The sequence below is a fragment of the Neovison vison genome, chromosome 8, assembly GCF_020171115.1.
Source record: "Neovison vison isolate M4711 chromosome 8, ASM_NN_V1, whole genome shotgun sequence".
Classification (NCBI taxonomy): Eukaryota; Metazoa; Chordata; class Mammalia; order Carnivora; family Mustelidae; genus Neogale; species Neogale vison.
The window spans coordinates 35,388,109-35,398,778 of record NC_058098.1 but is presented as its reverse complement, the minus strand read 5'-3'; the positions used below and the strand labels follow the sequence as shown (position 1 = coordinate 35,398,778).

Sequence of the window (10,670 nt, the reverse complement as noted above, 5' to 3'; positions counted from 1 at the left end):
GAACCCATTGTTCCCCTAAGCCTCAACTTCTAAGTCAGAAAGTAGCTAGTTGGTGCTGGCTGCCCAGAGCCAGCCCTAGTGTGATTTCTATCAGGGCTGCACAGCAACCCGGTTGTGTGTGTGTGTGTGTGTGTGTGCGCGCGCGCTCTGCAGGACCTTTACTTACTAGCCAAGGCACCCTCTCTAGGCAGAAGGAGCCTCTGTGGATGCCACAGACCATTTCCGGGCTGGCTTATTGAAGGATGGCCACACAAAGGTCATAGGGGGTGTTCTCTAGATTCCTGCTGCTCAGTGTGGTCAGAGGACCATGGGCAACAGCATCACCTGACGGCTTGTTTAGCTTGTAGAACCTGAGGCACCTGGACAAACCCAGTGACTCTGAATTTGCATTTTAATCCTATGGCACGTTGAAGTTTGAGAAGCACAGGTCCAGGTGGTAGCAAGGAGGTTAGCGGAGGGATCTGCCTCTCAGCCCCGCCTCCTCTCCCCTCTTTGCTCTCCTCTTTAGCAAAGCTCGGCCCCACATTGGTCTTGCACAAAATTTCTGCGAATCCCGAGTGTATGCGGAGGGGGCGTGCAGGAGCTGCCCCGGCGCCGGGGTAGAGCAGCTGGGTAACTGGCTTGGCAAGGGGCTGCTTTCTCCCAGCTCCCGGCTCCGCAGAGTGGAGACACTCCCCCCGACTCCCCCCACCCCCCACCGCAGCTGCTACTGCCAGCCTCCCGCCGGCTGCCGCGAAAACCCGGAACAGCTGCGTGCGCTCGTGGAAAGTCCTCCTAGGGGCGAAGCCGGGCAGCTGGGCATGCTCAGTAGCTGGGGGAGGCTTGGGTGGAGAGTAGAAAGCCGCGGCTCTGCCTCCCACCCCCTCCCTCTGGCCCCCGCCCCCCTTGCCCCTACCCAGCCCGTAGTAGTTGCCCGGCGTGCGCCCGCGGAGACCGGGAACATGGCGCTCCGAGCGATGTAGCAGCCGGGGAGGAGAAGCGGAGGAGGCGCCGCCGCTGCGCTGACAGCCAGCCGCCAGGTAGGCAGGCGCGCCAGGCTGGGCTGCCTGGGTGGGTAGCCGCGCGGGGAGGGGCGCTTGCGGGGATGCGCCCGGCTGGGACCCCGGGCATCTCGCTTCGCCGGCGGAGGATGCGAAGCGGGCATCTGACAGCGCGCGATTGTGCATCGCCTAGGAGATGCCAGAGGCTGGGGACCGGCGGGCTGCAGGGCAGGGATCCGGGGACCGCCCCCACCCCCCATGCGCTGCCATCCAGCCTGGGCTCTCTGCGGGTCAAATAAAGGATAGTTCCTTTCTGCCGGGCGAGAGGGCGCGGGGGAGACCCCCGGATACCAGTTTTGGGAGTGCGCTGGTCCCCCGGACCTCTAGCGAGCCCCGCACCGGTTCTTTGTGTACACAGCCGCGCACGCCCAGGGGGGAGCCAGGGTGTTTCTCCCCAGGCGTGTTGCACATATTGCCAGGGCAGGATTTCCGTATGGTTTTTGTCTCTTGGCAGGTGTGGACTGGAAGATGTAATAGCTGAACCTTTATGGGGCTGTGTTTTCCTTTGTTACTTGCCTTGGTGTGTATGTGTGTGTGTGTGTATGTGTGCGCGCGCGTGGCGGGTTGTAATGGAGAGAGAGAACTTCTGCTCGTGGGCACGGGTGTGGGCAGAGCGTGGAAGAGAATCTCGGTTCCAAACTCTTGTCAAAATCGCGTGTGATGTCGGCCTCCTGGAGGGTAAACTTGAAAAGTCTAAAGATCATCTGTACCCGGTTTGGAGAAGCGTGTTTGCCCTTCTCGAACCCATGTGTGTGTAGCTGGAGGTTTAAACATGGGACTCGAGTTAATTCAACATTAGGTATCCGTTAAGGGAATTTGAACCAGTGGGGCTGCTTGTGGTGGTCTTTTTTTTATTTTATTTTTTAGGTCAAATTAATAGAGAAGTTGGCAGGAAGCCAGGAGAAAGTGTTATCTTTAATAGCTGGTGACAGTTTGGGAGGTTAAATACGCTTTTGGGGAAACTGGGAAACCTGGTTTTGTACGGGGTTCTACCAAGAAATAACCATAGGGTCTTAGATAACTCACAAAATCTCTCAGCATGTCCCTTTTCTCTTCTTGGGTTTGGTGGTATGTAGATAAAATGTCTCTCACCTGAGTCCAGATGGACAAGACACTCTTGAAAAGCCCCTCCTACACTAGAAGTCTATGAAACTGGCACCCCAGAATAACAGCTCTGCCGCCTTGTATTTCTATATCTGTTATATTCAGCACAACTCCCTGAGTTAAGGAGAGAAGGTAAATTTAGAACATGCTTTTATTTTTTACTTTATCATTTAAAGGATGGACATCTGTGACTGTGAAGTTTAGAGACCCTTTCCTCCGTACTTAGAGTATTTATTCTTTTGGTCTCCTTAGGTGGCAAGAACGAGTCAGTATCATCAAAATGAAATGGGGAGTGCTTGAGGAAAATGCGTCTAAGTAAATTAAAGCCGTAAATGTCCAATCTGATGGTACTACCTTGAGTTGGAATATGTAATGTGCGAAGCAGAAACGCTGCTGATAGAAGCAATCGAGTTGATGGCAAGTTTATTGATAGTATTGGTCTTAGAATAAGATTTTTGTGTTCCTCTGGGAAGGGGTGAGGATTGGTTATACTAGGTGCCTGCAACTTGGAATTTTGTTAATAAATGTGAGTTTTAATTGCAGGCGTTGAAAACACAGTTTGGCAGCTCCTCTCCTTTGCTTCAACGCTGCAGGTGTGAGAGGCAGGTGCTCCTGGGCGTGGTACCATCTTGGTGATGAGACAGCTGAGTTTGGGCTCTGACTCCTCTGTTCATAACTCTCTGATCTTGGGCAAGCTATTTTCCTTTGTGGCACCTTGGCTTCCTCCCCTGTTAAACAATCCTGGGGACAGAGATTTACCTAAATGGGTGGGTGTGTGGATGACTCCTAAACCACCAGAAAAATGGTGGTGACCCTCAGAAGAGGAAGGAAAATGGATATTTATTTAACATTCACTGTGCCCTTTGTTAACGCTAGTCAACCCCAAACAAGTGATCTAACTCTCCAACTGTTTGCTTCCTAGGGCTGCCATAACAAATTGCCAAAAATCAGGGAGCTCAAAGCAAAATTTATTCTCTCACTGTTTTGGAGGCTGGAGCTCCATAATCAGGATGCAGACAAGGCCATGTTCCCACTGAAGCCTCTTGGGGAGGACCCTCTTTTGCCCTTTTCCAGCCTATGGTGGCCCCAGGTGTACCTTGGCTTGTGGCAACGTAGCTCCCAATTCCTGTGTCCATCTTCACATGGCAAAGTCCCCCCCTCCTCTTTTTTTTTTTAATTTGGCAGACCGAGATCACAAATAGGCAGAAAGACAGGTAGAGAGAGAGAGAGAGAGAGGAGGAAACAGGCTCCTCGCGGAGCAGAGAGCCCGATGTGGAGCTTGATCTCAGGACCCTGAGATCATGACCTGAGCTGAAAGCAGAGGCTTAACCCACTGAGCCACCCAACTTTCCCCTTATTATAAGGACACCATTCATATTGAATTTAGGGTCCATTGCAATTCAGTATGACCTCCTCTTAATTATATCAGCAAAGATCCTGTTTCCAAATAAGGTCACATTTATAGGTTCTGGTTAGGCATGAATAATATTTGGAGGATGCTATGTGTCAATATGCCTGTGATCTGTGTTTAATTACCTGATTATTTCAGCATAGGACTAGAAGGTAGAGTATTATGGCTTTGGAAAAGATTTTCAAGGTTATTTAATCCAGCTAATATATTTGACATTTCTCAACCATGGTAAGGAAGAGCAGTATTTAGAGGTACTAGACAAATACCACTTACCTGAAAACCCTGCTGCTCCAGGATCTCAGTCTCCTACAGGTGACCTACCTGACACCCTGTCCCAATGGCATTCGTTAATATTGCCTCTTCTCTTTTTGCTACCCCACTGACTACAATGCAAATAAGCAGCAGAAAACCAAATTGAATGAGAAAAATGACAAAAGCAATAGATACACCCCAATCTTAACACCTTTCTAATCTTTCTTATCTTGGTGAATAACAGCACCATCCATGGTGTTTCTTTAGCCAGACTTGAGAATTGTCTTTGACACCTTCATCCCGTGCCCTTCAAATCCCAAATCATCACAAAGTTACATAAATTTTATCTTCTACATATATCTCTAGATAGATTCTTCTTTCCATCCCCACCACCACACCATCAAACCTCAAGTCATCATCTCTCTCCTGGATCACTAGCATAACTTTCCAGGAAGACCCCTGGCTCCTTGCTTGGCCCCTCCAATCATTCTTCAAGAACAGATAGGATCGTGTCAGTTCCTTGCATAAAATGCATTCACATACTTGGGATGGGTCCAGAGATGGTCTGAGCCTTGGATATACTTAGCCAGCCTTATCTTGGGCATCCCCTCTTATTGCTGTTAACATTGACCTCATGTCTGTTGGCTATCCCAAGCACTTCCCTTATACCTTGCCAGGGCAAACTGTACTCATCCTTTAAGCCTCCTTGGTCTCTTTCCCCAGAAGCCCCATTCTCCTTATCACCCTTCTGATTTTCTTCCATAGCCATGAGGCACTTACCTTAATTTGTAATTTCCTATTTATTTCTTTGGATATTTAATTTCTGTAAACTCTAATGGCCATTTGTTTTGTGTCTTGCATGTAAAAGATGCTTGGTATTGGCAAATGAGTGAAAGAATAAATATTCTTACAGCATTTTCCTGTGCCAACTTAAAGATCTGATTTTTTAGAAACTTTTTTTTTTTACTAACTTGTATAAAAAGAGCAACTGAGAACCTCATTCTGATTTCAAAAGAGGAGTATTCTTGGCTTTAACAAATGCATCTTCTAAGAATTGGTTTTAAGCAAGTGGTTTAGAATTGAGTCAAAATATTTTCTAACAACTGATGTTTTTGTAAAACACATCAGTCAGTCAACAAACACTTCACAGGTATCTATTGGACATTTATATTTGCCATGCTAGGCCTTAGGGGGACAATGGAGCACTAGACTTTTAGCCTTCTAGAGATAAATAGCAAATAATAATGTGTAGTAATAACATTTATTCAGCTTCTGTCATATGTCAGCTTCTCCTCAGTCCTTATCCCTACTCATTACTAGAGATAGGCTTTCTGTCTTTCCCATAACACAGAACCCAAATCAGATGCACGATAAATATCCCATGAATTAATAATTAGTAGATACTATTATCCTGATCTTTGAAAATAGGAAACTTGGGTTTACCTGTGGAAAAAGGAACCTGCTCATACACAGAAGAACATGCATTTGTTTTTTGAATATATCCAGGTGAGCCCTGTTCTACTTTAAAAATCATCCTGCCTATGTCTCTTATTTAACCCTGTCTCTGGGGTTAAATAACTTGTTCATACACGAGCAAGTTCCTGGTATATTTCTTGGTCTTCCACAGTAATCACAATTCTTAATCGGCAGCTAAATTTTTTCATTTGTCTGTTTAAACCAACTGAGAAGTGACTGAATGGCTCATTCAGCACACTTCTGGGTAGTTTTGAGAAAAGCAAAACTGAGTACCCTGTGGAAAAGAATGTGGTTCAATGCAGGACTACAAGGCTACATTTTGGGTTTCTAGGATGGCCGCAATTTCATGTAATCTTATTTCATGAAAAGTGATTTTTTTAAAGTAAACATTTAATGCATATGTTTAAGTAAAACTTTTTACCTAAGTAGCAAAATAACCCAGACATCGTGTCTTGATTATGTGTAGAAGTGATAGATACACATTTGAGTCAACTAAAACCTGAAGAAATTAATAAGAGCTATTTTGGTGAGATGGTTAGTTATAAAATTCATGTTTAAGAATAAGTGGTGGGGCACCTGGATGGCTCAGTGGGCTAAGCCTCTGCCTTTGGCTCAGGGCATGATCTCAAGGTCCTGGGATCGAGCCCCGCTTTGGGCTCTCTGCTCAGTGGAGAGCCTGCTTCCCCCTCTATCTCTGCCTGCTGCTCTGCCTACTTGTGATCTCTCTCTCTGTGTCAGATAAATAAAATCTTTAGAAGAAAATTAAAAAAAATCAATGGTTACCCCGAAATACTGGTCTTCACTGACTACAAAATACAATAGAGAAGGATTTTGTTCATAAATCCACAAAAATGTAAATTTAAGAAACATAGGAAATGTATGGAAAATATTTGGGAATAATAAGAAGCATCTAAAGACTTGTTTAGAAAGCTGTAAGATTTTACTCAAACACATAAAATAAATGAACAAATGAAAACATGCTATTCTTAGGGTAGAAAGATTTTATGAAATAGTTACTTTTCTACAATCAATCATACAGTTTTATTGCTTGGGGATTTGGGGAAACTTGACGAAATGATTCTAACATCAAGCCACAAGAATTACTACAGGACTAGAGTCAAGAAGATTTTGCTAAAGAATGTATCTGGCGGTGGTTTGCCCTTACAGAAATAAAAATCTGGTCATTGAGCATCACTGTAGACGTGTAGTTCTGGTAGAGGAATCAATAGATAGCTCACTGGAATAGAGTAGCCTGGAAACAGACTCAGGTAGTTTTAGGAAACAAGTGTGATAGGTAAAGCTTTCTGAAACGGGGGGAAGTATTCAACAAAACCAAGGCACTACACCAATAAGTAGAAAACCGTCAACTAAGAACCTCTGTTTGCAAAATTCACTGAGTTACAGATATATTGGAAAGTTGATCTGCCAGGTGAGAAACAAAGCTAGAAGAAAATACTTAACAATTAATGCAAAGAATGGCAGAGCAAAAGATCGCTTTGAGTATATTTTAAACTTTCATATGCAAAAATATACAGTTTAGAGCAGAAAATAATCATGGAGAAAAATATTAACAGCAAGCATGACAGAACAGTTAATAGAATAATTGCACTGAAGAACTCTTGCATATCAGTAACTAGAAAATAACACCCCAATAGAATTGTCTAATTATCTGAAGAAATGATTTGAAAGGATGAAATAAAAAGGCTAATTCACATATTTAATAAATATCTTTACTATTAACCACAGAAATGCAAATTAAAACAAAAATGTGATGCCATGTTTCATGTATTAAACAAGCAATACATAGTCATATATATGTGTATATATATATATGTATGTATTTTTATATACATATGAATGTAAATACTTAGTACCAGGAGGGATGCAGTGACATTTTCATTACTGCTGGTGGGAGAATTACGTGCTACAGCCTTCCTGGAGGACAGTTTTAAAAGCATTTGACAAATATTTTCAAAGTTCAAATTATTTGACACAGTCATTTCTCTGGTTTTTAATTTTAGTCTCTGCTGAGGAATTCGTTGCAGGCAAAGGCAATAAAGAAATTACCCTTAAAACTAAAAATTGGGGGGCTGGTTGAAGATATTTGAAGGTCCCAAGATAATAGACAATTACGGAGTATTAAAAGTGATCCTTTCAAAGCTTATGTAGGGATGTGGAACAACTTCAGGTTTTTTTTTTTTTTTTAAGATTTTATTTATTTATTTGACACAGAGAGAGAGAGATCACAAGTAGGCAGACAGCTCTCTGCTGAACAGAGAGCCTGATGCGGGGTTCGATCCCAGGACCCTGAGATCACGACCTGAGCCGAAGGCAGAGGCTTAACCTGCTGAGCCACCCAGACACCCCAACTTTAGTTTCAAGTGGAAATAAGCCATTGCGCAATGATGTGTGTTTTGTGAGATGGAAATATCCTATAGGTATGTAAAAGCTGGAACAAAAACAAAGTTAGTATCTAGATGGTAGAATTATGACTTAGCTTTTCTTTTTATATACCTTTCTGAATTAAAAAAAATAGTCAATAGCATTGTCTTATGAATAAAAAAAAAACCCCATTATTTTACAAATATGGTAGTGATACACACTCAGGTTATAATTATTCATTTATGTAACACATTCATTGATTATCTCTGTGTCAGGAGCTCTGCCAAGTGTATCAGCAATGACTCTTAGTTTGCATGCAAATGAAACTGTCTAACTTGAGCAAAAAGAATTTACTAGAAGGTTATCAGATAGCTAAGAGAATTGCCAGGAATTGGGGTGGGGTGAATGGCAAAAACAAAAAACAAAAAACAGGCTTGGAAGCAAACCAGAACCTAGTTAGCTCCAGGCTCTAAATACCTTAGAAAAACAGGCTCCAGCCAGGAATAGGGCTGCTCTGGGCTGGGCCACAGTCTAGGGTAGTTATACCTGGACTCAACCTCCCCTGCAGGCACCCCCCTCACCCCCCAACCAACTCAGCCTCTGGGCATCCAGGAGGGAAGGGCGCCTCGATTAGCAGGCCCACTGCCCCCTTTACTAACAAAGAAACAGGAAAGATGGGTGATAACCCAAACCAAACCAACATGAAAAAGACCATTAAAATGCCCATTACCCCAGGACTTCTAGGCCAGCAGGGTTGAATAGCAGCCTGCCTTCCTCCTCCTCCTCAGAGAACATCTGAGATGTGGACAGACAGCTACTGTGAGGTTCATGATGCTGTGTGTGTGTGGTGGTCCCTCACCCAGGAGATGCTGTTTTCTCCTGGAGTCAGCAGGGACATGTCCTGCAGATGGCTTTCAGACTCGATCTTGGGGTATGGGCGGGAGTTTTGAGGGGAGGCCCCATTCTCCAGTGAGTTAAGAACCAGTGGGAAGGATTATCCGATCCAGTTTCACAGAAGCAAGAGGTATAGTTTAGAAATGGATGGGGACGCCAGCACAAGTCTAAGCCTGTTTTTATTCTGACTTACATTTAGCAAGTCCTGTAGTAACGTTTTTGAACTTGTCCACCATGAATACTGTGGTCTCAGTTCAAATAGCTTGGTACGTCATTCCAAACATCCATATTAAGTTGGTATTCTTCCCACAGTTCTTGTCATAAATAGGAAATGTCTGTGGCTATCCGGGTAATTTCATGCTCAGGTTCATGTTGCTTTTGTAATTATTTATAAACTTTTCCCCAAGGAAAGACTTGCAAATGGAAGGGAAAAAGGGAAACTGTTCTTCAGTGGCACTAAAAACAGGACCGAGAAAAGCTTAAATTCCTGGGAGAGGCCCCCACCCTAGACATTGCCCTGCAGAAAACTCAGCTGCTCTGTCCCCCAACTTCTGTGTACCTGCACAGCCACCTCCAATCCCGCCCAGTACCAAAGAGCCCATGTGCCCCTTGGCCCCACTCTGTGCTCTGCTGTGCTTACCCAGGTCTTGGATTTCGCTGCTCAAAAGGCTCCTGGGCCCGAGGGTGGCTGAGCAGAGACTGTTGGTGGGAGGTGTGGCTGGAGCTCGGGACAGGTGGAAATTCTAGTCCACACACAGGAGCTGGAGGTTAGGGTGGAAAGAGCAAGGGGACCAGGCAGGAGGCTGGTGCTCCTTACTCAGCTGGGTTCTGGAATTCAAGAAATCGGAATTTAAACTCGGCTTCTAGGTTGCTATGAAGGCATGCTTGTCAAGCTAGGCAGATAGAACATATTTAATAAGTTTTAGCTTGATTTATCATATGTAAATGTATAATAATTAAGACTCCATTTATGCTTTTGTAATCATTTAATACAGCCTTCCCTGAGGAAAGACTTGCAAAGGGAAGGGAAATGTTAGGCTTGGGCCTGCTCAGTTAAGTCTTTTAGAAAGATGATACTCAGTTGTGTACACACACACACACACACACACACCAATTAGCTACTGGTGCAACAATATAGAGCAGGAGAAAAGTGGGTTGCACTCCTGCAATTATAGCTAACACACTGAACAAGATGCATTAAATCATCATCCCAGTACTTTACCTGTATATCTTAATTAATCTAAAGAAGTACTCTATAAAATATATCGTTCAAGTTAGGTGGGATAGTGAAGAGGAGTCAAACTCTGGTTCATTGAAATCCAATGTCAGTAGATAAGAAAAGTTTTGTTTGGAGTCCTTGAACCTTCAATAATGTACAAATCACTGGATTAATCAACCCACTGTGACTCTCCAGTCCTCTGATTCAGCATTTCTGTTCATGCAAATTTCCCCATGGAAAGGGAAAGTAAATGTGTTGATGTCCTCGCTGTGTTCAGTGTTAGGATTAACTGAATGATCAAAAGTAAAAATCAATATCTGGTTGCTTGTAGGAGAAACACATTTGGTTGACATTTTAAAACAGATGTCAGGAGAGTCCCTTTGCCAGTTTTCCAAGGAATTGCCACTTACATCATTGGTGATAAAGGTAAATTAGCAATGGAGAGTACCTTTCTTTTTCCTATAAAGCACTGGTTCCTAACCCCAAGCCTCCATTTCCCCCACTGTCCAACTGAATCAAGAGGACTTTATCCAAGCGTTGGTTCCGTCGCTCTTTTAATAACAAGTTCTAGAAGGAGGGAGGGAGGAGGGGCATGAGCTCACTCACACCTTCAGTCCCAAATATAAATTCTATGACAGAGTCAACAATTGTTAGCCTCACTTTTCAAATTCAAGGTTGACCTACTGTTTAAGAAACTCTTTAACTGTTTTCTGATGGAACTTGACCCCTTTGCATCTGAGGATGATCATCTGAATCATGCAAATAGATATTTGTTTAACACACTGATTTTCAAAGTAAGTTGTTCTGAAGTGTCATCTGAGTTGCCCACCTGCCTAATTTAGTTGCATTGCAATTTACTGGCCCGGGAAAAGAACTTCCTAGTAGTGAAGAC

General features: G+C 43.8%; 1 protein-coding gene across 1 annotated transcript in view; it reads left to right on the top strand.

Moving 5' to 3' along the window:
* Positions 1 to 882: 882 nt before the first annotated feature.
* Positions 883 to 10,670, top strand: part of PAK5 (p21 (RAC1) activated kinase 5) — a 320,810-nt gene continuing 311,022 nt past the window's right edge. Inside the window, exon 1 of the mRNA XM_044263442.1 lies at positions 883 to 1,019. The gene's annotated coding sequence lies outside the window, so the exon portion shown is untranslated. The remainder of the gene's footprint in view (positions 1,020 to 10,670) is intronic.